The 26766-nt window shown below is 35.1% G+C and overlaps 1 long non-coding RNA gene across 2 annotated transcripts in view; it reads left to right on the forward strand.

Moving 5' to 3' along the window:
- The window catches only part of LOC110348524 (uncharacterized), a 187960-nt gene that overhangs the window by 114810 nt on the left and 46384 nt on the right, over nucleotides 1-26766 (forward strand). The window contains exon 3 of one of the 2 annotated variants that reach the window (XR_002393843.2): nucleotides 22322-22652. The exons of the other annotated variant lie outside the window; for it this stretch is intronic. This is a non-coding gene — a long non-coding RNA (uncharacterized LOC110348524). Of the gene's footprint in view, nucleotides 1-22321; nucleotides 22653-26766 lie in introns of those variants that run through there. 2 annotated transcript variants of the gene reach the window in all.

Below are 26766 nucleotides of genomic sequence, written 5' to 3' on the forward strand. Positions count from 1 at the left end.
GTGTGAGTGTTGACTGGGCATAAAACATTAAGCGGGAACTCTGAAGTGAAGTCCATCCATTTTTGACTAGAGCACATCTTCTTAACAGAAGTGATGGTGTCAAGAAATTACTGAAATGCCTTCAGAAGAAGAGTAGATACACAACTTATTCCTCACACTGAGCCACAATCTCTCGCCTTGAAACTGCCTCCTGTTTCTCTCTTTGTGAGCAACTTTGAAAATGTATTGTCTAGTCTTTCTGTATAACAACTTCTTAAATATTTTAAGACAGTGCCAGTTTTTCTTTTATTCAGACCAAACATTTCCAATTTCTATACCAAGAATGTTATTGACTTAGCATTATCTGAAATATGGGAGTAATTCCTTATGCAGTAGCTTTTACTGGAAAAAATGTAAATCCAATTTTCAAACTTAATCTTATTTTTTGTACCAGTAGGATTTGATATATAAAAATGTGTTAACTTTAAATATGTTTTTAAAGATTTATGGAAAAACTGATTTTTAAAAAGAGGTGAATGATGTCTACTTAATTTACTTTGCTTCCAAACCAAGATTTTCATGACAGAAAACCTTTACTACCTAGGCCTTCTCTAAAATGGAACTGTATGAATAATTGAAAATTTTTAAATTTTTTGCCTTGAATTTTTTTGTTTCAGTATTCAATGTGGAAAATAGTTTCTTCACAATGTATTAGGCGGAACCTGGTTAAATTTTCTAAATTCATTAATTTTGTTATAGATTATTCTGTCATTCTATTTATGCAACAACAACAATAACAACAACAGAGAAAATGAAGAAAGAAGGCAGACAACTTAAATGTTTTATTATTTGAAAAATATTAAATACTGGAGATGGGGGAAGATGGAAGGAAGGAGAGGGGAGGTAAAAAGATCAAGTTGTGGTACTTACATGTACCAATTCCCCACAATGAGTGTACTTATTACATATCACAAACACATAGTAATAAAAACATGTGAAAAAAGATAACTAAAATATAGGATTTTCTTGCTTTCATTTTCTGTTTGAATAATCGTTTCCTTTACCTCATTTTCTGCTTTAATCATTCTCCTTCCTTCTATCATTTCTTAAATTTTGCTTTAATGTTTTTCCAATCTTATTTAATCTATATGTTTTATTTTGTTACCACAAATCACTGTAGAAAGGAAGCTATCTCTCCCAACTAGAGGAAAAGTCTTATTGGCATTAAATTACTGTATTTCTCCTTTTCTCAAGTCCACATGAAAAAAATTACAATACAGATAATTTCAAATATTCACTATCTAATTCACAAAACTAAGCATAGATTAAAAGCAAATTGATTCCAAAAAAGTGGTAAGTTAGAGCCATTATCTTTTAGACTTTCAAATTTTATTTTAATCAATAGATATTATCCTTCAGGGAACTGTAACTGTCTGGGTTTTCACCATCTTTATTAATCTTTTGCTAAAGGCTGATTTCTTAAAGACAAATTCCTACTGAAGTGAAATTAACTTTAACTCCATGCTCTTCTCCACTCAGTTTTTAATGAGCACTCTTTTCCTGTGATATGATTTTCCTGGCAGATCTGAATCTTTAACATTTCTTGCTTTTGCAGAGATGAAGTTCTGCTAGGTAGTAATGTGCCTTGCCCTGATACAGGATTTCTGGGTGTGGCTACTGACTGGCACACCAGGGTCTTGCTGGTTGGCCACCCACATTATGGCCAGACCTGTTAGTCTAGGGGTTCTAAACTTTGGTTCCCTTTTCTCAACTCCCCATTTTTCTCACTTATCAAAATTTGATTTTTTTTGGTCAAGAATAACTAACCTTTCTTAGGAGACATATAAAGCACTTGCAATGTTTGAGCCTTATTTAGATTTGATTCAAATAAACTAGAAACACACACACACACTCACATTTGTGAGATACTAGAAAAATTTGAACACTGACAGAATATTTATTGATGTTAAGGAACTGGTCATTTAAAAATTGTATTGTTCTTATATTTTGAAGATATATAATGATGTATTTTCAGATGAAATGATATGACAGCTGGATTTGTTTCAAAATAATCTAGGAAGCATATGGAGACATAGATGGGATATAAATGAGATGAGATGGAGTATTATTTAATTTTGGAGCTGAGGAATGGGTCATGGGGTGGGATTTATTATTCATTATATTCTTCTACCCATTTATGTATATATTTGAAGTTACATCTTCCATACTAAAAGACACACTATGATATTTAATGACAACGAAAGTTAAGGGAAAGATAAAGGATACAGTCTCTCATAAGGGTTGCTTCCCAGTCTTGGAGGGAGTATATTGAATATATATATTAATTTGCCTACATGAACTTTATTTCCTTTTCCAGTGATTGATTTAGGCAGGGAATGTGATACAGTTCTTACCTCTGAGGTAGGAAAAAGTTTGCTGGGAGTGTCAAGAAAAGGTTTCTTACACTAAAGACAGTAGCATCAGTGAAGAAACCTTACTTCTCTGGATGAGATCACCATTGGTTATGACAGCTGGAGCTATTGCAGCTATCATGTGACTATGGGCAGCCTGGCCTGAGAACAAAGTGAGGGCAGCAATGTGGATGGCAGAGCAGAAGGTGAAAATTGCTTGGATTCTTGAGGTCAATGAGTGCTTGAGCCACTGAAGTAAAGAATACTGGATTTTTCCAATGTACAAGCTTACACTTATGTGAATAGAAACTATTCTTATTATATAAACCATGTTAAGTTAGAACTGCATCTTGCAGCTTCTAAGGTATTCCAAATAGCTTATGTGCATACTGTACAACATAGAAATTATATCCATACAGGTTTCTATCCTACATTACAAGTACATATACATAAAAGCTAGAATATACATTCAACAATATTTTTATAATAGCATCAAACTGGATGCAACCAGTTTTCCACCAACAGAATGGGCTAATAAAATATGGTGCATTCATATAGTGAAGTGTGAGACGGCAATACAATAGGAACTACAGCTCTGCACCTCTAGTTAAATATGAAATATATGTGGAGTGGTAAATATAAGACATAAAAGTTTACATATGATGATGTGATTCTATTAAGCAAAACTAAAAATATATTGTTTGGAGACATGCATAAATAATAAATTATGAAGTAAAGCAATTGAACAGTTGTCATATTCATAATTAGAGTGTGGTTTCCCCTTGAGGAAAAGGAGAAAGGCAAAACCGGGGACATGGAAAAGTTTCTCAAGGATTAGCAATGTTCTAGTGCATTACCTGGATGCTTGCTGTATTATTAATTTAAAAAATGTTTAATTTGAACTTCTATGTACATTTGTTATTACTTCAATAAAATTTAAAAAATCTTTACCAATTTAGGCAATATTTATAGTAGAAAATAACCGAACAGGACTTTAAAAAAATTAAAACCAGGATTACCCCTCACATTTTTCTTGCTTCAAGCATGTCGACACTAAGAGCTCAGTTTTTGTTTTTTAAGTAGAGGAGTTGAACCACCCGAGTTCCTTCTTTCTGTGGCTTTGTATTTTTTCAGTCAGCTATCAATGCACTGTGCCTTTTATTCTCATTTTCAAGCTTATGGCCATGAGTATAAAAAACTGTGAAATTTGTGAATTTGAACCAAGTACCCCAGAAATTTCTGTAATAAATATAACTATGAAAATAGCATGGGTGTTAAAAACCCTGAAATACATCTCTGGGTAGGGTCTCAGGGAAGAAACTCAGTTTCATTTAATTGACTGCCTCAATTCTCAGTTGTTCTCTCCATCTCTCATTCTGAACCTGGGATTGAGGGCCCATTCAAAAACCTGTTTGTGCTTCTTGGTAGAATGATACTGTGCTGGTAGAATGATGCTGTCACTCTCTAGGAGAGTCATTGGGTATTTAGAACATGTGTTTAAGAAGAAAGGAAAAGGTACCAAGCACTTTCTTCTATGATGCTGATTTTTCTCTTCTAATAGGTAAAAATAGTGGGTCTGGGATCAGGGAATGTCAGAAGTGATTGGAAGGCATAAATTTTATTACCTGAATTTGGCTCATCCACCTACAGCAAAAATTTTTTTTGAGTGATACATGTTTTAGGATACTTTCTTCTTAACTAAAGATAATGAATGAAAGAGTTTTCTCAGGAAAAGTAAAGCATAGGGAGATAACTAAGGTGCTTAAAAACAAAGTTTGGTCATTGTTGGTCAAAGCTAAGACAAAACAGCCATAACTCTTCAGTGAAAGGAGCACTGAACTATTGAGGAACTGAACTCAGTTCTTAGGAAGGTTAAATAGTATGACTCAATCTTGCACACTTCTCTGGGATGTTTCCCACAACACTTGACTAGAGCCCTAATTTAAGGAAACAAAGCCTCATGCTCTTCGGTGAAATCAATAGGACGCACATGTGTAAATACCGGATAGTTTCTCTGGTGTGAGAAACTGAAAGTGTAAATAAGGATCAAAATGTGTAATTGGTATTGTGAAATAGGAAGAAAAGGTCTAAAAGAGTAGGGGAAGTGGGAGGGGTGGGGAAAGGAAAGAAGGGAAAAGAAAAAAACATGAGAAAAGGGAAAAATGGAAACAAAGTCTTTGTAAATAGGGAAGGGTGGAGGGGGTGAAGGAAGAAGGGAGAATGGGGAAAAAAATAAGAACCAAGATACATCATGTACAGGTACAAAGATCCCAATGATGACTGTAACTGTATTGTCTACCTAAAAATTTACCAATAAACTTAATGGGAAAAAAAAAGAAACAGAGCCTCACATGTTTTCATTTTCATTTTATATATATTTTAAAAATAACATAATATTGTGTGTATTTATGGCACACAGTGTGATATTTCAGTACATGTGTACATGTATATTGATCCAATCAGAATGACTAGCATTTCAATCTCATTATTTGTTCGTAGCTTTCGGGCTCCTCCCTTCTAGTTCATAAAACATATACTATAAGTAGTTATTGTGAACTATAGTTGCCCTACTGTGATGGAGAACACTAGACTTTATTTCCCCTATTGAACTGTATTTCAGTATCCATTTTCTAATCCACATCTGTCCCTGTAGTCTCGAATAATTATTATTCAACTTTCAGATGAACTTTAGTAGCTTCCACATATGAGCAAGAACATGAGGTATTTGTCTTATTTTGCCTGACATAATGTCTTTCCGTTTCATCCATTTTTGCTACAAATGACAGGTTTTCATTCTTTTTAATGGCTGAATAAAAGTCCATTGTGTATATATACACCACATTTTCTTCATCCATTTATCTGTTGATGGACACTTAAGTTGATCCCAAATCTCAGCTATTGTGAAAAATGCTGCAATAAATATGGATGTACAGGTATTTGGTAAGCTGATTTTACTTCCTTTGGATATATATCCAAAGCAGGGTAACTGGAAAATATGGTAGATAACATTTTAGTTTTTTGAGGAGCCTCTACACTGTTCTCAAAAAACAGCTGTACTAATTTACATTCACTCCAGTAGAGTGTAAGCACTCGTTTCTCTGAATCCTCATCAATATTTGCTACTTTTTTTTGTTAATATCCATTCTGATTGGTCTGAGAGGATAGCTCATTTGTGGTTTTGATTTGCATTTTCCAGATAGTTAATAATGTTAAACATTTCTTTTTCATATACTTGTTGGCCTTTGTATTGGTTCTTTTGAAAAAAATATCTACCCAGCTCATTTGCCTACTTTTAAATAGGACTATTTGTTTTGGTTGAAGGTTTGGAGTTCTTTGTATACTGTGGATATTTACCTTTTGTCAAGTCAATTACTGGCAAATATTTTCTCTCATTCTCTAGGTTGTCTGTTGACTGTTTCTCTTGCTCCTCAGAATTTTCTTAGTCTGAGATAATACCATTGATCTACTTTTGCTTGTATTGCTTGTGTTTTCCAGGTTTATTTTCTCTACTGACCCCTTGAAGCATTGTCCTTACATTTTCTTCTAGTAGTACAATAATTTCTGGTTTTACATTTAGGTAATTGATCCATTTGTGGCTGATTTTTATAGAATGAAAGGAGTTCAGTTTCCTGCTTCTACATACAGATATCTAGTTTGGGAGACTATTTTTTCAAATTACAGTCTCATTTTTTTATTTACTGATCCATTGGAATTTTTAAAATCTCTATGTATCAGTACTGGTCATTTAGTATTTACTAAATATTTCATATTTTGTCAAATCTTAAGATACATTGCCATTAAATTGCCAAAGATTCTTATTTTATTTTTTTAAACCACAATTATGCTTCCCCTTTTCATTCCTCATACGTTTAATTTGTGCACTCTACATTCTCTCTGTTCCTTTTTCCTGTCTCTTGATCTTTATTCATTGGTAACAATCTCTTTTTTTTCTGGGAAAGGGTAAGATTTCTTTATACATTTGATATTTTGCAATATTACTACACAATATGTCAGTATACTTAATTGGCCTTTTAAATATAAAAACTCACTTCTTTTTTCACTTCCAGAAAATTCTCAACAATTTTAAGGATTGCTTCTCCCTAATTTGACTCTTTCTTTCTGGATATCTTTTAGATGTTTGTGGGTCTAATTTTAAAAATTTATCTTATCCTTCATGTTTCTTAATTTTTAGGGAGAGAGGTGCTAGGAATTGAACTCAGGGCTTTGAGTATGAAAAGCATGTGCTGTACCTCTGAGCAATGCTCCATGTTTCTTAATTTTAAAAAAATGAACTCAATTTTTTTCCTCTCTTACATTCTTGAAAATGTTCTTAAATGTCTCTTCAAAATTTTTAATTCTTTTAAAAATTCCTTTAATATTTAATTCTTTGTTGAGCTTTTAACATCGATATACTATTTCATAATTTTGCTTTGTTTCATGAAAAGTATTTCTATGTCTTTGAACACTTTAAATATATATACTTTAAAATGCTTTTTTACTGATTTATTTTGTTTGGTTTGAGTTATGTTGGTTTCTTTATTTATTTGTGAAGACCTTCATATGTTGTGTATTTTTGTCTGTGAGCTCATTGTCCTGGGGAATTATCCTCTCTCAGGGCTCTCTCCTGTGTACCTTGGGTTGAGGAGGATGCCTTTTGCAGATTTATTATGGTTCTATCCACCCAATCTATAGAAGCTCTCACTGTTCCTGGATGAATTCCAGTTTGTGTTTGGGCTCTGGGCTTTTTGAACTCAGTGTAAATGGGCTTCTACAATCATGTGACACAGACCCGAGATTTTGTGCTCACATAGGAAACTATTTTCTTTTTTAAAAATTAATTTTACTGGTGCATTTTAGTATACATAATGGTCTCATTAATCATGGGGAATTTGTACCTCTTCATGATATATTTTGATTCTTCTTTTTTCGCATTCCCCTTCATTCAACCCCTCTTCCCCTCCTTATTTATAGAAGCTTTGAAGAAACTATTTTCAACCAGAGCTTGGGCAAGGGATGATTTCCTTTCCAGTGCCTATTCTTCTTAAATGGGTAGCCTGACTTTGCTTTTTCACCACAAGAGTAGGATTTGTGCCTCTGACTCTCACCTCATGTTAGTGTCAAAATCCTAGACTTTTGATTCTGTCTGACTTCAGGCTGTACCTCTTATATCATGGATTTACACACCTCAACTTAAAATCACCATGTTTCTTACAGTTGGATACTTTTCATTATTATTTTCCTCCTATGTACATAAAGATTAATATAATTCAATATATTTTACTTAATATTTCTACATTGAGTGAAGGTATTTAAATAGATGCCATCTTGACTTGGAAATTTCAGTTCCCCCCTTATATAGCACAGAAAAAATTACTTACAGATTTATATATAAGAAAAAGTAATGCTTCTTATCACAAATCTTTTAACAGAATGTGTTTTCTCAGTATTGGGCTCCTTGTGCATTATGGCCAAATTTGTTCACTTCTAGAGATAAGGGTCCTGGATTGCCTGCACTTATGTGAGATTTTTCTTTTTATTCTGACTTTCTCAACTATTAATGTTGTGTTTATACATTGTATGAAGTTTTGTAAAATTTACCAAAATTTTAAAGAATAATATGGCATATAAGTAAAATACTTAACTATTATTACTATCCTATTAATTTATAGACCTATTAATCATAGTAGATGATGCCCTCAAGGTGTACAAAAATTTTTCTCTTCTTTGAAGGAATACACACTTTGTAAGTGTTCCAAGCATACATCTTGTGCTCAGTGAATGTTGGTTGAGTGCAGCAATGAAGCACTGTGCTCTCACCGGAACCCTTTACTCACTTTTTTCCTTTCCCTTTTGAATGTCAGCCAAGCAGAGCTTAAATTTGTAGAAGAGAATACTGATGAATGTGGAGATACATTCTCCTTTCTGGTGCAAACAAATACCCAGATCACTATAAAATAAATTTCACCTCTTATATCTTTCCATTGGGAAATTGGTTTGTTCTTTGTCATCATTTATTTTAAAAGAACTTCCATGCTGCTCTCCTTCACATCCTGCTTCAGCACCCAGCTATGAGCAAGCACACAAGGATTTTTCATATCTTTTAAGCCGATCTTTCTTGAAGTAGCTATTTTAAATGCTGACTTCTCAATAGAGTTAGATTCTTACTCTCTTGATGAAAAGTTTTCACTTTTAAGTCACTATCCTCACCGTAGCATGATGATAACCTGTTGCTTATCTTTTACATAGTTAATACTTGTTTTGTATCCCTGTTCTCTAACCTTATTTATCCCTTTTTTTCCCTCTCCTTGACATCCTCAGTATTTTTGGCGATTTAAGGAGAAAACATTACTCTCTAATTTATCCATGAATACTTTGGAGTATAGAGAAATTATCATTTATTGGGACAAGCAATCTCAATGATACTAAATGTGTCTACTTGGAATTCTAAAAAAAATAAAACACTCTCTGATAGTTCTGAGAGGTAGAAAAAAAAGTCAAACCAAAGCGTATCACCACAAAACTGATGATAACATTGACAGCTTCTGCCAAACCAAGAACAAGTGTGTAGTGAAACATTTCCTTTTCCCATTAACATAATTATTAGGCACTGCCTAAAATTTTTTTTCTTGTGCAGAGGAGAAACCTGCTTCCCTGTAACTTTCTTTACTGGTTCCAGCTCTTCTGGATATGGCATTCAAATGTGGAATCCTTCTTCCACTTGACAATTCTTCTAGGATATGAAGGTGGACACACAAATAGAACCTGTATTTTCCCATCTTGGCCAAAAAATATCATGAGAGACCTAATCATATGCTTAGTGGAAAGCTAGATGACAATTCACTTTAATTAACTTCAAGTTAGTGAGATGTGTGGGGTCCTAGAGAATAAATTCACAATTCCTTGGCCGGCATATACTCTGGCCCCAACCCAAGCCTATACATGCTGATACTTTTTTCAGGTACATGTGCTGATACCATGAGGACTTGAGGCTGGAATTTACCATTCCTAGGAATAATTATTTCAAAATATTTCCCCTATATATAGCATGTGTTTCTACATTGTTGTGCATTTCTTCAAATATATTGGTCCTTCAACCAAGGCTATCTTTTTTTTTTTTTTTTTTGTACTGGGGATCAAACTCGGGTCCTTGCGCTTGCACAGAAAGTGGCGAAACCACTGAGCTAAATCCCCAGCCCCTAACCAAGGCTATCTTTATTCTTCAAAATCCAGCTTAAGCACCACCTTCAGAAAAAATTTTCCTTGACTGTCCAGGTAGAGCTCATTGTTTCTTGTGCCACAGTTCCTGGATGCTTATTTTCTGTCTTTGTTCTTTCCACTTCATAATATAAATGTATGAGGTTTTAAGGAAAGGGAGTTTATCTTTTAAAGTTTCTGTACTCTCACTACTTAAACTCTCAGATGTGGCTATAGACAAGTATTTGTTATACATATGCCTAAAGATTGAAGGCATCCTCAGATTGAGTAGAAAGGCCAGCAAGTTTTGGAAGCCAACTGATCTGATAGAATGACAATAGAAGAAGAGGTTTCCAATGATGCAGGAAAAATGGGGGTAAAATATATGGCTTTAGATGTTCCCTTGCACAGAGTGTTCAAAAGGAAACTTGCAGAATCAATCCCAAGGTATCTCATGGCCATGGTATGTGTGCTGCTTAGAACACGATGTAGCTTGCTCATTGCTCCTCTGGGAAGTTGATAGTTGACAGGGCTTTGAGACTATGCAGTCCTGAATCATTCACCCTCAGCGTGGGAAGTCCCTGCATCATGTTTTCTAAGTATTAGCACATTTAGCTGTATAGTTGTGATAGCCCAGCTTATACTTGTCTGGGGCTGGAGTTAGGCTAATCATTATTTTATATCTTTTACCGAATAGCTTTCTTTCTTTCATGCTGATTTTCTCTTCTTTGACCCGCCAACCCATTTTCCCTTCTTCTCTGTCATCCTTCATCCCTTGAATTCATGTAGATTAGCAGTTTTTACTGTAAAACAGAGGCATAAGTTAGGATTTTAGCACTTTAGGTATGTTTCACCAACTGTCACATAAAATTTTTATCTTATTTGCACATTTCCAGCTGCCTCCTTGATCCATTTACCTATTCAAGTCACAGAAATATATACGAGGAAGACAATAATATAGCCTGTGAATCAATATTTGCTGTTCCAGAACAATATCATAAGCCCTTGTAAAATAAATTAGAAATGCTAATTTCCTTCCATCCCAGAGTATGGTCAAAACCAAATAGTCCCAATATACCTAGGTATGGATCATCACCTTCAAAGTAGTCAAAGGTACAAATGAATCCTTCTTTCTTTTACTGTGTTTTCACTCTTGCTTATCTGGCTGGTGTTATCTACATGGTAGTAAAATGACCCAAAATGATGCAGTGTGGAGAGTAGGTATTCCATATTGAAAAACTTAAGCATTTTCTCTTCTTTTTTATTCTCTCCACTTGACAAAAACTTCTGGGGATATAATTACTTATATTTATTGTCAAGGGAAAGAGTAGAAAGTTGTATGTGGAAGATAGTTAATAAGAGCTATAGAAGAACTTGGTCTTTATAATTAAGACAAAAAGATCTTTAATATATCTTGAGTGAGGTTTTAGGAAAGAGAATGGGATGTAGAGGTTGTGGAGGAGAATCTTAAGAGGAACCCAATAGAAAGGGATCCACTTTTGTGCCTTTACCAGATCTTGCCAGGGAGGTATACCATTTCTCTACCATTTCTAATATTACCCTAAAACATATGGTAAAACAGAAAAACATGGATATAAACTATTATAAAGATCATATAATAGCTTTGTGGACCATAAATTCTCTTCATACCTATTTAGCTCTGTTATTTTAGTATGAAAGTAGCCATCAACAGTACATGCACAAATAAGGATGGCTGCTGTATTCCAATAAAACTTTTGTAAGAAAAGCTGATGGTTGATCAAATTTCAGTCACATAGTTTGTTAAGCCCTGCCCTAAAGAACCTTTCAATCACATAAAAAGAAATGAACAAAAAGTTCATAATTGTACTGTTAGTAATGGAAAAAGTAGAAACCATCTAAGTGTTCATCATTAGATGAATGGATACATGAATTCACTTATATATATATTTATTCTGTTTTTTTAACATTTTATTTATTTATTTATTTAGGTACCAGGGATCAAACTCCAGACCTTGCATTTTCAAGGCAGGCAGCGGCACCACTAAGCTAAATCCCCGGCCCTATATTTATTCTGTTACAGGAATATATTACATATATATTAATGCTATATGAAATGTTATGCTGTAGCAGAAGAAATTAAAAAATAAGATCTGATATAAGATCCTGAATAAATCTCATAATGTAATTGTATTAGTTAGGGTTCTTTAGAGGAACAGAATTCAATATAAAATATATGTATAATCAAATAAGGGGATTTACTAGGTAGGCTTACAGGATCAGAGCTGGTAGAGTCCACAATGGGCATCTGCACAGTGGAGAGCTAGAAGGTTCAGTAGATGCTCAGCCTAAGAGGATGGAAGCCACAGAACAAGATTGATCATGGATGCAGCACCAGTCCAGTGTTCCAGGGTTGAAGGTCCAGAAGTTCAATGAAGAGTTGCTGGTGCAAATTTCCACTGGAAGCCTGAACAACTGCAGATCGATGTCTAAAAGTAGTAGTGAAAACTGAAGCTCTTCCAAAATGGGCACACTTCCTTCTTTCCCTTTTAAGTCCCTCCAGCTATAAGGTCATTGGTTAGTGCCATCCAATAGGGTATAACATCATGTCAAGGTCACGATGTAGGTCTCTTTCCCTCAGTTTGCTGCCCTACATGTCAATCATCCATAGACACACCCAGAACTGTACTTTACTGATCAACTAGACAGTTCCTACTCAAGTCAACATATCACAAGTAACAGTTATAATAACGTTGAGTAAAACAGTAAGAAGAATGCATACAGTATGATATAATTTATTTAAAGTTTTAGAGTATACTGAACAATTATACATGTTATATATACAATAAGGACATTACAGGAAAGACAAATTAAAAATAGTGTTGGGTAGGCAGAACCAATATTGTCAAAATGACCTTACTTCTAAAACTATTATACAGATTCAAAGTAGTCCCAATCAAAATACCAAAAAGATATTTTAGAGATTGTGGTGGGATTGAATAACAGTTAACTTGTAATGCCCAGCTGAACTAAATCAGTATGGTCTGGTCATAGAGGATCCACCTGAGGACTGTTACCAATACCCATAAAAAGAAAACTGGAGGGGAAGATCATGGGCTGTTGATTTTCTGGGTGAAGCTTGCTGCAGATGGTTTTCCTGATTCAAACTAGGCTGTTCTCATTGGTGGAGAAGCTTGGAGCCTCCATGTCACTGGGAATGGCTCCTGTTTTCATCAGGGGAGCTCTGATCTTCACCATGAGCATCACTTCCTGGATCCAGTGTGGATTCCTCAGCTTGGTAGCACAAATCCTTCTTCTCACCGGCATAGGTTTTCTGGCTTCCACCACTGGCCTTTGGGCCTTCCAGGTGCAGATCCTCAATACAGACAAGCATGAGACATTGCCATGGGCTCTAGGTCACTGGCTGGACTTGTGTGGGAAATTGCTGGAATCCAAGCCCTCAGCTGGATTTTTTGGGCCCCTAGTGTGTAGTTAATCTCTTGCACTTCTTTGCATTTCATTTTTTGGGTAATTATCATAAAATATATAATCTTACAAACTATGTGTCCTGTAATACATGCCAAATCCTGCTGACTACAACACAGGTCTAGAGACAACAATCCTAAAATTCATATGGAGCCAGAAGAGACCCAGAATAGCAAAAGCACAAAAGTAAGTTTGGTTAATAAGCAAAGGAGGAGGAATGGCAATACTTGACTTCAAGCTGTACTACATACCAATAGTGATAAACCAGTATGGTACTGGAACAAAAACAGACATTTGGATTAATGGAACAGAATTGAGGATACAGAAACCTCCCCAGACATATTCAACTATTTGATCTTTTTTTTCCCCCATTAAGTTTATTGGTACATTTTAGGTATAAAATACAGTTACATACATCATTGGGATCTTGTACCATTACATGAGTATCTTGGTTCTTATTTTTTTTCCCCTTCCCCTGCCCTCCTTTCACCCTCTCCACCCTTCCCTATTTTCAAAGATTTTGTTTCCATTTTTTTCCTTTTCTCATATTTTTTCTTTTCCCTTCTTTCCTTTCCCCTACCCCTCCCACTTCCCCTGCTCCTTTAGACCTTTTCTTCCTATTATACAATATCAATTATAAATTTTTAAAATTAAAATATCAAGACCTAGGAGACATTACCACAGATTTTACAGAATTTAAAAGGATATAGAAAGCATATTTCAAAAATCTTTTTTGAAATAAATTTGACAACTTCTAAGAAGTACCTTGGAAGACAAATTAATGAAACTAATTCTGGAGGAAATATAAAATTTGAATAGTACCTATTAAAGAAAGTATATTCCTAGCTTGAAAACATACCTGTATGACAACAACGGGCTCATGTACATTTTAACTGATAAATTATATCAAACATTTAAAGCAGAAAAAAAGGAACACTTCTTCCCTCATTTTAGGAAATCAACGTTGTGCTAATCCTAAAACTGGATCAAGATAATAGAAGAAAAAAGAATGAACATAGATAGAAATTTGTTTAACAAAACAAACTATTAGAAGGCAGATCTTGTAGTATGTAGAAAGTGGTTTTATTATAGGGATGGCAGTGTTGGTTCAGCATTGAAAGATCCACCCCTAAAAGTCATCATTTAAACAGAGGAAAGGAAAAAGCCATATGATCCTGTCACTAGTTGGAGAAAAAGTATTGGACTAAATTCTACAGCTGTTCATGGTAAAAGCTATCAGGAGACTAGAAGTAGAACAGAACCTTCTCAACAGATTAAAGACATGTACTCCATACTTCCAGTGAGAAAGCCTTATATGAATGGAAAAGATACAATGCTTTCTCCTTAAGGTGGAGAACAAGGGCAGATATGCTTACTCTTCATCTGTCCATTAAACTTTGAAACCTAGGCCCAAACCAAAATAGTCTGACAATAAAATGACACAATTAGGATAGGATTGGCAAGGTAGAAACAAAATCTTTCTATGTAGATGAAATGATCATCTACAGAGAAAATACCAAGAAATCTCTAGGAGGCCCTAGAACTTGTATTTGAACTTAGCAGGATTAGAAAATACAAGGTATATATAAAAATTCAGGCCTGTGTATACTTGCTATAAATGAAGAATTGGATATTGAAATTTAAAAGTTATGTAGGGGTACAAGGGACCTAGAAAAGTAAAAAGAAAAACAAAAAACAAACACCAAAAAAACAAAACAGTGTTGGAAGATATTTAGTACCTAATTTTAAGACTTCTTCTAAAGCTACAGTAATCAAGGCAGTGTTGGTGTAAGAAAGGACATATAGATTATTGGAATAAAACAGAGCATCTAGAAATAGAACCACACATATATGGCCCACTTAGTTTTGAAAGATTATTTAACATTAACATTTTATAGAATATAAACTCAATTCAAGAGCTGAGGAAAAGACAGTGTTTTCGGCAAACGGCACTAGAACACCTGGTATCCATATATAAAAAATTAACCTCAACCCTTTATTTCCATACATAAATATAACTTGAAGGGATCTATGAACCTAAATATGAAAGCCTAAAAGTATAAAACTTTAAGAAGAAATTATAAGGGAAAATATTTATGAATTTAGGGTAGGCAAGAGCTACCTAGGATACAAAAAACATGATGTATAAAAGAAAAAAATTGATAAATGAGATTCCATCAAAATTTAGAACTTTAAATGACATCATTAAAATGAAAAGTAGTTCTTAAACAGACCATATTTACAATGCATATAACCTATGACCAGAATATATAAAGAAGTCTTACAGCTCATTAATAGACAACCCAATTGAAAAGTAGACATAAGAAGATGATAAATAGCCAGTATGGCACAAGGAATGGTGTGCAACTCTAGAATCAGAAAAATACTAATTAGTACAATAACAGGATTGAATTATACACTCATTAGAGAGATGAAGTTAAACGTTTTAAAAGCCTTGTCATGACTTTTTCTTTGTGTTGGATTCTCCCCCTTTGAGTTTAATTTGTTATGCCCAATGGATTCATTCTGCTGGTCTTCCTGGGGTTGTGATCCTCATTGTCTTTTCCTAGGATGTTGTCTAAAATTTTTTGGAGTGCTGGTTTGGTATTCATGAAGTTTCTAAGGTGTTCTTTATCATGAAAGTATCTTATTTCTCCATCAATTTTGAAAGATAGTTTTGCAGGGTATATCAGTCTGGGTTGGAGGCTGTTTTCCTTTAGGGCTTAAAATACATCACTCCAAGCTCTTCTTGCCTTGAGGGTTTGAATTGAGAAGTCTGCTGTGGTTCTGATGGGTTTTTCTTTATATGTGATTTGTTTCCGTTTTCTAACTACTTGTAGAATTTTGTTCTTCTGTTGGGTTTCTAGAATCCTAACTATTGGCTAGCTGGAGTCCTATATGCCTCACTGATCTGTATATCAAGTTCTTTTCCCCTGCTTGGGATGTTTTCTGCCATCACTTCTGTGAACAGTTTTTTTATGTCATCTGCACTCTCTCCTCTTTCTTCATTGACTCCAATCAGTCTTATGTTATTCTTCTTTGCATCATCTAGCAGCTGCTGGATTGATTTCTCATGTTCCCTTACAATTTTGAAGCAGTTTTTCTTTTCCTGGTCAATAATTACAATCTTATCTTCTATATGTGAAGTTCTATCCTCACATTGGTTCATTCTGCTGTGCAGACTTTTGTGGAGTTTTTAATCCCCTGGAAATCTGTTGGCATCTGCTTTATGGATTCCATTTGTTTCCTATGTTGGGATTCCATCATGTTCCTCAGATCCTCTATTTTTTTATCTGTGTCTTCTCTAGATTTATTAATCATGTCTTGCACTATGAGCACAATCTTTGCTGTTATCTGAGTAATTATTTCTTATTTCTTTTTTCCCAGATCCTCTTTTGTTGCCAGTTCAGAGAGTCCAGGTTGAATATCAGAGTGTTCCATCTCGTTTCCCTTTGGGGTTGCTGTAGGTGATCTGGAAGTCTGTTTTTGAGGCTTGTTTACATGTCTTCTCATTTCCATGGGGGGTGGGTAATTCTGGCATGTGTGGCTCACCTTCTCTGCCCTAGGAGCGGTGGAATGGCAGTGGGGGAGCCTCCTCCTGGGTGCTGGGATTGGCTCACCTCCTCTGCCCTAGGAATGGTGGACTGGTAGCCTAAATTTGTTTTTAAAAACAGCCTACTTAATGTTTGTGGTGGATTGATTAATGGTCAACTTGTAATGCCCAGCTGAACTGAATCAGAGTGGTCTGGGCATGGAGCATCTACCTGAAGACTGTTACCAGTAGCCATAAAAAGAGAACTGGCAGGAAGATCTTAACCTGTTGATTTGCTAGGAGAAGCTTGCTCTGAATTGTTTTCCTGATGGGAACTAAGCTGTTCTCCTTGGAAGAGGAGCTTGGGACCTCACTGTCATGGTGGTGGGGGAGTCTCCTTCTGGGTGCTGGGACTGGCTCACCTTCTCTGCCCTAGGAGTGTGGAATGGTGACGGGGAGCCTTCTTCCGGGTGCTGGGACTGGCTCACTTTCTCTGCCATGAGGACAGTGGAACAGATTAGAAGATACCAAAACAACTCCAGACACACTCAGCCATCTCATCTTCGATAAAGGAGCCAAACACACTCCCTGGAGACCGCCTGGTCCAGGGAGAAGCTGGACCAAGACCGAGGGCATGTGGAGGGTGGAGACCAACTATTTGATCTTTGACAAAGGGGGCCAAAAGCATATATGTTCAAAGAAAGATAGCCTATTTGACAAGCAATGCTGGGAAAACTGGTTATCTGTTTGCAGAAGATTGAAACTGGACCCTTATCTCTCACAATATACTAAATTAAAATCAAAATGGATCACTAATCTAAACATGAAAACACAAACATTAAACCTAGGAAAACAAAATAGGTGAAACCCTTAAAGACATAGGTGTAAGAAAGAATTTTCTAAACAGAACCTCAATTGCATAAGAAATAGCAGCAAGAATCAAAAAATAAGATTATATCAGACTAAAAATCTTTACAGCAAAAGTATCAATCCATAGAGTGAATAGACAACATACAGAATGGGAAAGAATTTTTGCCAGCTACTGGACTAATATCTAGAATATACAAACATTTCAAAAAAATTAAATCACCTAAATTTAAAAACCCAGTCAAGAAATGGGCAAGAGAAATAAACAGAGAAAGAAATACAAATGGTCAGTAAATATATTAAAAAATGTTCAACATATCTTACCATTAGAGAAATGCAAATTAAAACAACACTAAGTAAAATTCCATCTTACTCCACAAATAATGGCAATCATTAAAAGAAATCAAATAATAATAAATGCTAGCAAGGCTGTGGTGTAAAAGGAAACCTCCTTCATTGTTGATGGGATTCCAATCTAGTACAACCATTATAGAAATCAGTGTGAAGGTTTGTTAAAAATCTGAAATTGGAAAATCCATATGACCCAGTTATCCCCTGCTAGGTATCTTCCCCAAAGAACTTAAGTCATCATACTACAGTGATACATGCATAGCAATGTTTATAGGAGCACAATTTATAATAGCTAAGTCCTGGAAGTAGCCTCTAAACTCATCAACAGACAATTAGATAAAGAAAATGTGGTATCTATATATAATAGAATACTACTTGGCTATAAATAATGACAAATTGGAGACATTTGTAGGAAAATGGATGCTCCTGAAAAATACACTGTTGAGTATTTCACTCAACCAGACACACAAGCTTAAATACCATATGGCACTTCTCATTTGAGGTGAAGTACAAAGAAAATGGAAAGGATAGAAAGTGGTCCAAGGAAACAAGGGTAAGGGATGAGGAAAGGAAGGGAAAATAAGAATAAAGATATGCCATGTAAAGAACCTAATAACCCCAATTAATGTAAACATTATAGGCCATAACATGAGCTAAGACAAATATCAACCAGAATGAAAATCAGAATTGGAAAATTAGAGGAGGTGGGGGGAGGGGAAGGAAAAAGGAAGGGGATTAAGAAAGAAAAGAAAGAAAGGAAGGAAGAAAGAAAGATGCTGTAATATATACACATGTAACCACTCCCCAAGATTATTATGAACTACATTAACTGCAAACATGTACAAATAAAATTTAAAAATTAAAAAAATAAAGATACTGTTAACCTATGTCAGTAAGGATAGTGCTCTCAGGGAAAAACACATGAGAGACTTAGCACAGTTAATGTTTTGTTTCTTGAGCTGAGGGATGAAACATAAGTAGGGGGTAAATGAATACACTACTTCTCAGACCTTTTTATGTTTCAAATATTTTATGACTGAAAAGGAATTCTAGAGTTCTCAACTTTGAATGTCTTTGCTTTTGCATTGGACTAAAGTTTCTGACCCAGTGTTGATGCAAATTATAATCATTTTTAATTTTCCTCTCTCATTCAATAATGTGGGCTACATGTTCCATCCATTGGACCATTTTATAGCATATAACAAGATAGCACTTGAACTGGATAATGAAAATGCTTCCATTGCTTTGTTCAGCCAGTGGCACTTGTATTTTTGATTAGAGTAAGCTGGAATGAAAAGTTGCTGATTGAGGTGGGAGGGGGAGTTCAGGATTTTATTTTGTTTTCTTTTTTATTTATCTTTAAATAATGACTTTAGCTTCCTTGCCTGGGTTCCATGGTTTTGTTATTATTCCCCATGTTTTCTCTTTGTGTTTCCTAGGAAGAGATTCATCAATAGTCTTTTTTCTTTGTGACGTATCTCAGCCAGATGAGTTTGGGTCATTGAGTTTCCAAGTTAGGTGTCTTTCTTGTACTTCAGAGAGGATGAGAAAAATTGGAAGTGTCTTCTACATGAGGAATTGATTAAGTTCAGATTTTTCCCACACTGGAAAGATGCTGATTTGGATTCATAGTCATAAGATGAGTCAGACTCAGCTGGGAACATATTGTCCACTCATACTTAGCTAGCTGTTCCATATTTGGGAAAGGTGACAGACTGATGGAGCAGGAGAGAGAAGTATTAGATTTGTTTTGGTATTTAGGAATTTTTCCATGAAGGCCCACATGGACTACCAACTCACTTTTGTATGGTCCTTAGGCACAATTGTCTGGAAAGGGCTCTTGTTTTAATCCCTGCTGGGCATAAAACACAAATGGTCTTTGAACTTGATAGAAGTGAAATATACAGGATAGGTTCTAGCCTACATACTGTTGATATAGAATTAAAGATCACCAAGGCATCTCTATCCTTTGTACCCTATAAGGTCAGGATTAAGGTACAATGAAGGCTTGAAGTTTATAATTGACGTGCTTGTTGAGTGAAAACAATGGAGATTTATCTCAGTGATAATTTGGCCAGCATTTTTCCAGTACACTGCATTCTATTTTCTCCACAGCTGTTCACTGCCATACATTTCTGATCCAAAATACAAAGTTGTCCAAAAATGTGGAACACATTGACCTGATCTTCCCACCAGGGAAATAGCATTACAGGAAAGATGGAATTATTATAATGAAGCTTTTGTGGAAAATTAAGTATTTCTGGATTAATCAGGAAGATTAATTTCATACTTCTCTTTGTAACACTTTATCTTACATTTAAAATGTAGGCTTAATACATTTATTTCTAATAAATATAAATTTGATACTTAAAGAATTAAAATAGCTCTTGAAAACTGAAGTAGCAGCAAGTATTGTGGAGTACTGGAAGTCATGAGTAAGGTGAGTGAGAGTTGCAGGTATGGAGCTTGGACATAAAATACTAACAAGTAGTAAGTGAAGTAGAGAAGTCCCAGAGACTCATTAACTCATAAGAAGGCATGTTTGTAAAAAAATCAAGAAAGAATGTGTTTAATCACTTTCAAATGTTCATGATAACTAAGATATGCTATCTAATTATTGCTTATTTAGAAGTCCTACTCAAGGTATGTATAAAAATAATGCAATTTATCACAGAGTAGTTAATGTACTACTCTGAAGAGTATTCACCTCTCAGAAGTAGGAAAAGTATAATGTTACAATGTATTAGGATCCAAATTGTCAGTACAGCTTTCCTAGATACTACCTGGGTGATTTCTTTCTGTTTTGGTGTGTTTTGTGTGTAACAGAATACACTAATTGGGCCGGGGATTTAGCTCAGTGGTTCTGCTGTCTGCCTCACAAGCGCAAGGACCTGAGTTTGATCCCCAGTACCAAAAAAACCCAACATAGAATAGACTAATTATCTTATTGGTTTGTGGCAAGGGTTTAATAAGAAAATGTAAAGCAGCACAATTCCTATACTCCTAATCAACATTCAACACATGTCTTTTATAATTACATTATATAATTGATAAGAAAAATGTTGAACCAAGAACTCTTTTAACATCAGTAAATATTCCCCTATAATCTAATTGATTGCTACTCATCACTTACCATATCAAATGTCTAATTGAGTATTAGACAATTTATCTTAGTTCATTGAAAGAGCACAGCATCTGAATTAATGAAATCTGATTTAAAGAGATTTTCTCTAGAAAGTTTGATATTTAGAATCTCTAGAGATAGTGTTTTAATTAATTTAAAGAAATGTATTTTAAGTAACTACTATGTGCAGACAACTATGAAATATAGTATTGTGGAGGAGTGGATATAAAAATAAGGACTTCTATAGTTATGAGTTCTATCTTCTGTCTTTTAAAATGTCAAAGTTATTCTTGTTGAGAACATGTAAAGTGCAAACTGGGCTTCTGAATCTTACAAATAGCCACTGCCATAGAGGAGTTAAAGTTCTTTACCTAAATTATGCTGCAGGAAAAAAAATGGAATAGTAATGAAGAGACTGGCATATCCTTATTTTTCTTATTTAAAAGAATTATATATTTCTTAGTTGGTTTATTGGTGTTGGTTTCTCAATTGGTTGACTTCAAAACTGGAAGGAAACCAATGATATTTTGGGGTGGAGTCAAAAGGAATCTATATTCTGGTGGGGAAGAAGACTAAAATGGAAATAAAATGCCTTTTTCACAACCTCCTAAAGAGTGGGCCTTGGGAGAGGCAGTATTGAGGGAACACCATACGCCTTCTTCACAAGTGATTTTACTAGAAAACGAGAATAAGAAGGGAGAACATTACCAATCCCATAAGACCACTGAGGAGATTGGAGAGGACTATCTTTTACTGTGACTTGAAAAACAAATGCACCATGTGTAAAATGAAAAATTTGTATTTTCTAGTATTGTTATTAAGATCAAATAAAATTGAATGTGAAAATACTTTAAAAGTAAAAGCTTTATACATTTATAAATTAGCACTGTGAAGAACTTCAGTGTAGAGCTCATACTTAATTCCAAACATTTGTCATTTGTGATGTTGGCAGTACTTTATTAAAGTTCATTTGAGGATCTTTTTTTTTTTTGGAGCAGCTGGTGGCATAAATTCTATGCCCATTTTTTTTTTTTAAAGAAAGAAAGTAAAGTAAAATTGAATTGAAGTAACTTAACAAGATCTCACTAATGGATGATTAGTGGAATTGGCAATTCCAGATTAATAAATTCTCCTGCTTACTAACTCATTCAAATTTAGTTCTTTTTACACATATATGTGTGTTGCTTTATTAGAATCTCTTCAGACCATATGTTTCAGCTGAGGCAAAGGACTGTATTCTAAATTATAATAAGTTTGCCAAATGACCTTGGTCACAGTGACAGGTTCAGAGTTGAGACAAGATCCAAAGTGAGCCAATTAGAGTTAATGCTAGAAGTTAGCCAGTGCTATCTTACTGGGCTTGTTAAACTAGTGGTCATACTTTTCGTCTTTTTTCAGGTACTCTGACTGAGAATGAAGCAGACACTGAGGAAAACAGGGCTGTGAAATAGAGACATAATGTACTGATGATATCATTAAGACCCTGGATCAAACAATTCTGAAGCCAGATTCAGCTATTACATTCATAATCATATATGTCAACAATATGTCAACAATTTCATTTTTTTGGTTGATTTATTTTGAGATTGGAGCCTATCACTTTCAATAAAAATATCTTTCTTTTTAAATTGGCTTTTCTCTCTTCTTCCATTTCTTTTTTCTCATTTTCATTTTTTTATCCTTTCTTCTCTTTATTGCCCCTTATTTTAAAGATCTTTAATAAGAAATTCAGCAAACAGGATCAAATCATATAGGGCCTTGAAAACTAGGGTAAAACACTGGATTTTATTATTTATATCCTACAGTTTTATATTTTAGAAACAGCATGAGAATTGTACATTAGTATGATTGTTCTCTTAGATGTGTGTAATAAACACTGAAGGGTGAAGGGAGTGCATGCCTGGAAACAATGTGAATATTGCCCAAAACTACAAGAAAGAGTTCTTGCCTTAAAATGTTAATCTGTTTGGAAACAGATATAGCGGCAGATACAAGTAATAATATTAACATTTAAGAGAACCAATTGTTAATCAAATATGAGGGATAAAGGAGAAGATTATTCTGAAGTTTTGAATATGTATGACTGAGACCCTAGTGGAACAAAAATATTAACAACAGAAAAATGGGAGAGGGATGAACTTGTTGAAGGCTATAGGAGATTGCAGTTTGAGTTTGGTCCTGTTCGAATTTGAGTCAGGCCTGAAGAAGCAGTTTGAAACTCAAAGACATTGCTGAAAATATCAGTTTGGAAGTCACCTTAATCAAAGTGATCTTTGAGGTCTTGTGGAAGAATTTAGTCAAGGCAAGCAGTTAAGAGCAAATATCTAAGAAATAAAAATGAGAAAGACAAATGAGAAAATAAGTGAGAGGTGCCAAGATTCAAAAAGTATAATGAACCCTACAAGTGATATTTCTAAATCAAGGCAGATTTAAATTTCAAGACAGAAAAATCAATGGTCTCAAATATTAAAGCAAGGAAGAATGCTATGCATGGATATCCCATCCAGTATATTAAAAATACTTTTGGAAATCTTCATAAAATTAATTTCACTGGCATTAAAATAAATTCTAGGAAGAACAAAATGAAACAAACAAATTGAAAAACCAAGAGTGACAAAAGTGAATATTCCTTAATTCTCTTGATAGAAGAAAAATTATAAACGGATATGATAAAAAAACCAAGAAAAAAGACTCAGTGTATTTGGCCACATTAAACAAATCACACTTTTTTGAATCCAAAAAACACAAGTTACAGTAGGAAAATATGTGTAGCAAAATATGACAGTTTATCAATTTTATAAAGAGGAAATGGGAGAAACCCAAGGAAAGAATTCACCAAACAGGAAATTAAATGTGGTTTATATGCTAGTCTCCTATACATATGCTCCAGTTAGATTTAACCTCTATGAGGGAGGGGCTTCTGCCTATTTTACTTCTACTTTTAGCACACTGGGGTAGGGGTGAGGATGGTGATGCTGTTTCCTCAGATAAGGATGCAAGAAGAGGAGCTGGTTCTGTGTGAAGATGGATTCAGCCTGGCCCATGCAGGCTTTGCGGTATAGTTCAGATGTTCAGTGCCCACCTGCAATGTAAGGCTCTGGAGCTTGAGAAGTTCAAACTGGAGATTTGGGTTTGAAAGTAATCAGCATTTAGTTGGTGATGAGGTCATGGCCTCATCACCCACTCAGAAGTGTGTAGAATGACAAAGGGCTGGGCAAAAGGTGTCAAGGAAGCCCAGCATTCAAGGATAAGGCAGACCAGGTAGAGAACATCAGGAATTTATGTTAGCATGAGAATTCAGGGAAGAGCATGCTTAGAGAAAGGTGTGTTTCACCAAAGGAACCATGGGAACATGGCGAATAATCAAAAATGTTGGCTATTATCAAAGTGATTAATGGCAGGCAGCTTTTTAAAATATGGTGTCGAATTCACCAAGGGGTGGAGTAGAGATGCAAAAGGCGAACCAATGGTCAAGACTCCTAGAAAGCTAACCATGGAATAAAGGAGTGAGGAGAACATGAGGCAGCCATGAAGAGATGGGTGCCAGATTTGTACAAGAGATCAAAGAGGTGATCTCTTAACATGCAATTATTGACTACTGGCTAGTGCCAAGGTACTGTTCTTGGTTCTTTAACTGATTAAATTTGATGACTCTATAAAGTAAGTACTATGCTCACTGATATTTTACAGTTCAGGAAACTGAGAAATAGATAGTTCCAGGAACTTGCCTAATGTTTATTGCTACTAAGAGGTGGACAAAAGGTGTGCCTTTAGGCATTTTGACTCTGGAGTCCATGTGCTTAATCTCCTCTGTGTATAGTCTTTTAATTGTATGGATAATTATAGTAAAATGTTTCTTTTTATTTTTCCTCAAAAACTGTAGTAGAGAAGTCTATTTTCAATGCTTCTTTTCTATCATAATCTGATCTTTTTAAAAGCTAGAAGTCCTTAAACAAGAATATCAACTACTACATAATGTGAGATTTCTTTTGCAATTAGTTTGTATTCCGTCCCTGATATTCAATCTTGATGCACATTTGCTGTTGTTATTTGAGAGCAAAAACTGCTTTGCAATGAGTAAAAGACACCTGCAGTATTGCAGATGTAGTATGATGCAGCCACAGCACCAGGAAAAGCAACAGAGCCTATTTTAGAGTTGTTTTTAAGCTGCACCAGGGAGCTAAAGCAATGACTGTGTCCCGTGTGACCATGACTCTCACTTATCAGAAGGGAAGGCAAATCTACTGAGGCTTTTTTAAAGTGAGAACACTCAGAATACCCACACTTGAACCAAATGTGAATCATTTTTATTTTAGTGTTATTTGATGTCATTCTCAAGAAAAATATTAAATGATCTTACACATTTTATGTTGAGCATCAGAATCAAAATTTTATTAACAATTAATTACTAAAATCTGGCAAGTTTTCCTAAAATGCTTATCATGAGAGAATAGAAAAAAATGTCTCTTGTAAGGTCAAGTCAGTATAACTATTTTAGGAGAATAAAGCAAGACTATATGAGATATCATAGAGAAAGTGGTCATCTACAAGCCAAGAGCAGCCTTAGAAGAGTCTCACCCTGTTGACACCTCAATCTTGGGCTTCTGGTCTCCAGAATTGTGAGAAATAAATTTCTGCTGTTTAGGCCACCCAGGTTTTGGTACTTTGTTAGGGCATCCCTAGCACACTCATGCAAAAAAGGGATGACACTGGGCTTTCACTCAAGTGTACTCCAGATTAGAACAAGAAAATTAACCAGAAAATATGAATGGTAATTTCCTAGACGGTCTTAAAAACTTTCTTCCTTCACATTTGAATGCCTATTTATAATTCTTTTGAGAAAAAAAAGTTTTAGGTCCATTTATTGATCTATAACTGAGAGGTTTCTGGACCCCACAGGCAATTTGAGGTTTCTCCCAGCAGCAATTTTTTTTTTTTTTCCCACCAGGGATTGAACTCGGGACCTTGCTCTTGCCAGACAGGTGCTGGAATCACTGAGCTAAATCCCCAGCCCATCCCAGCAGCAATCTTGATGTAAGAATCAGTTTGTCCCAAATCCCTCAAAAGAACTCCATTTTATAAAACATAAATGTACATGATAGATTTTACCCACCATTTCATGGAAGACAGGGAGAAGTTTTGTATTTCACACACACTGTGTCCAACATGCCTCTTCCCTTGGTTGATATTTAATCTATATCCTTTGGCTGTCACAAACTTTAACCATAACCATGATGGCCTGGTTGAGTTCTCCAAATCTTTCTAGTGAACCCTTGAGCCTCTGGTTTTCTTTAGGACACTCACACTTGCAATTGGTGCCAGAAGTGAGGATAGTCATGGGCATATCTGAACTTGCATTAAGTCTCAGAAGTAAAGATAGATTTGTGTCCTCCAAGTCTTTGTATTAAGTCACGCACTGCTCCTCTATCCTCATCAGGGCCCATCCTTGTAACTCTGACCTCCTTCAACAAAACTACTGCAAGGAGTATGGTGGGGAAAGCCATACCTGCTTTCACTCTTCTCTCCAGAATTCTGCCAGTTGTCAGGGAAGGAAAACACATGCCTGCTGAATTCTTTCTTCTATGGACCTAAATCATGGGAAATAGACAAATAGAAACCTTAATATCCTTGTCAATATGGCGTCATGGATGCTTAGCCTGTGGCAGCAGAGAGAAGACAGCCACTATCTGGTGGGGTGATGGAGTAGGTGATAGTCGGTAGGTAGAAAGGGTGGGAACAGTACTTTAGGAATGGCTTTTGTTTTATTTTTTCTTTTATTCTTTTTAAACCAAACTTTAGTATTGTTTTCAGTATTACACAGTTCCCTTTCAGTTAAAGGTATA

This window comes from Heterocephalus glaber, unplaced genomic scaffold, assembly GCF_053883595.1.
Source record: "Heterocephalus glaber isolate CG9 unplaced genomic scaffold, H.glaber_assembly_v1.0 deba00001465, whole genome shotgun sequence".
Classification (NCBI taxonomy): domain Eukaryota; kingdom Metazoa; phylum Chordata; class Mammalia; order Rodentia; family Bathyergidae; genus Heterocephalus; species Heterocephalus glaber.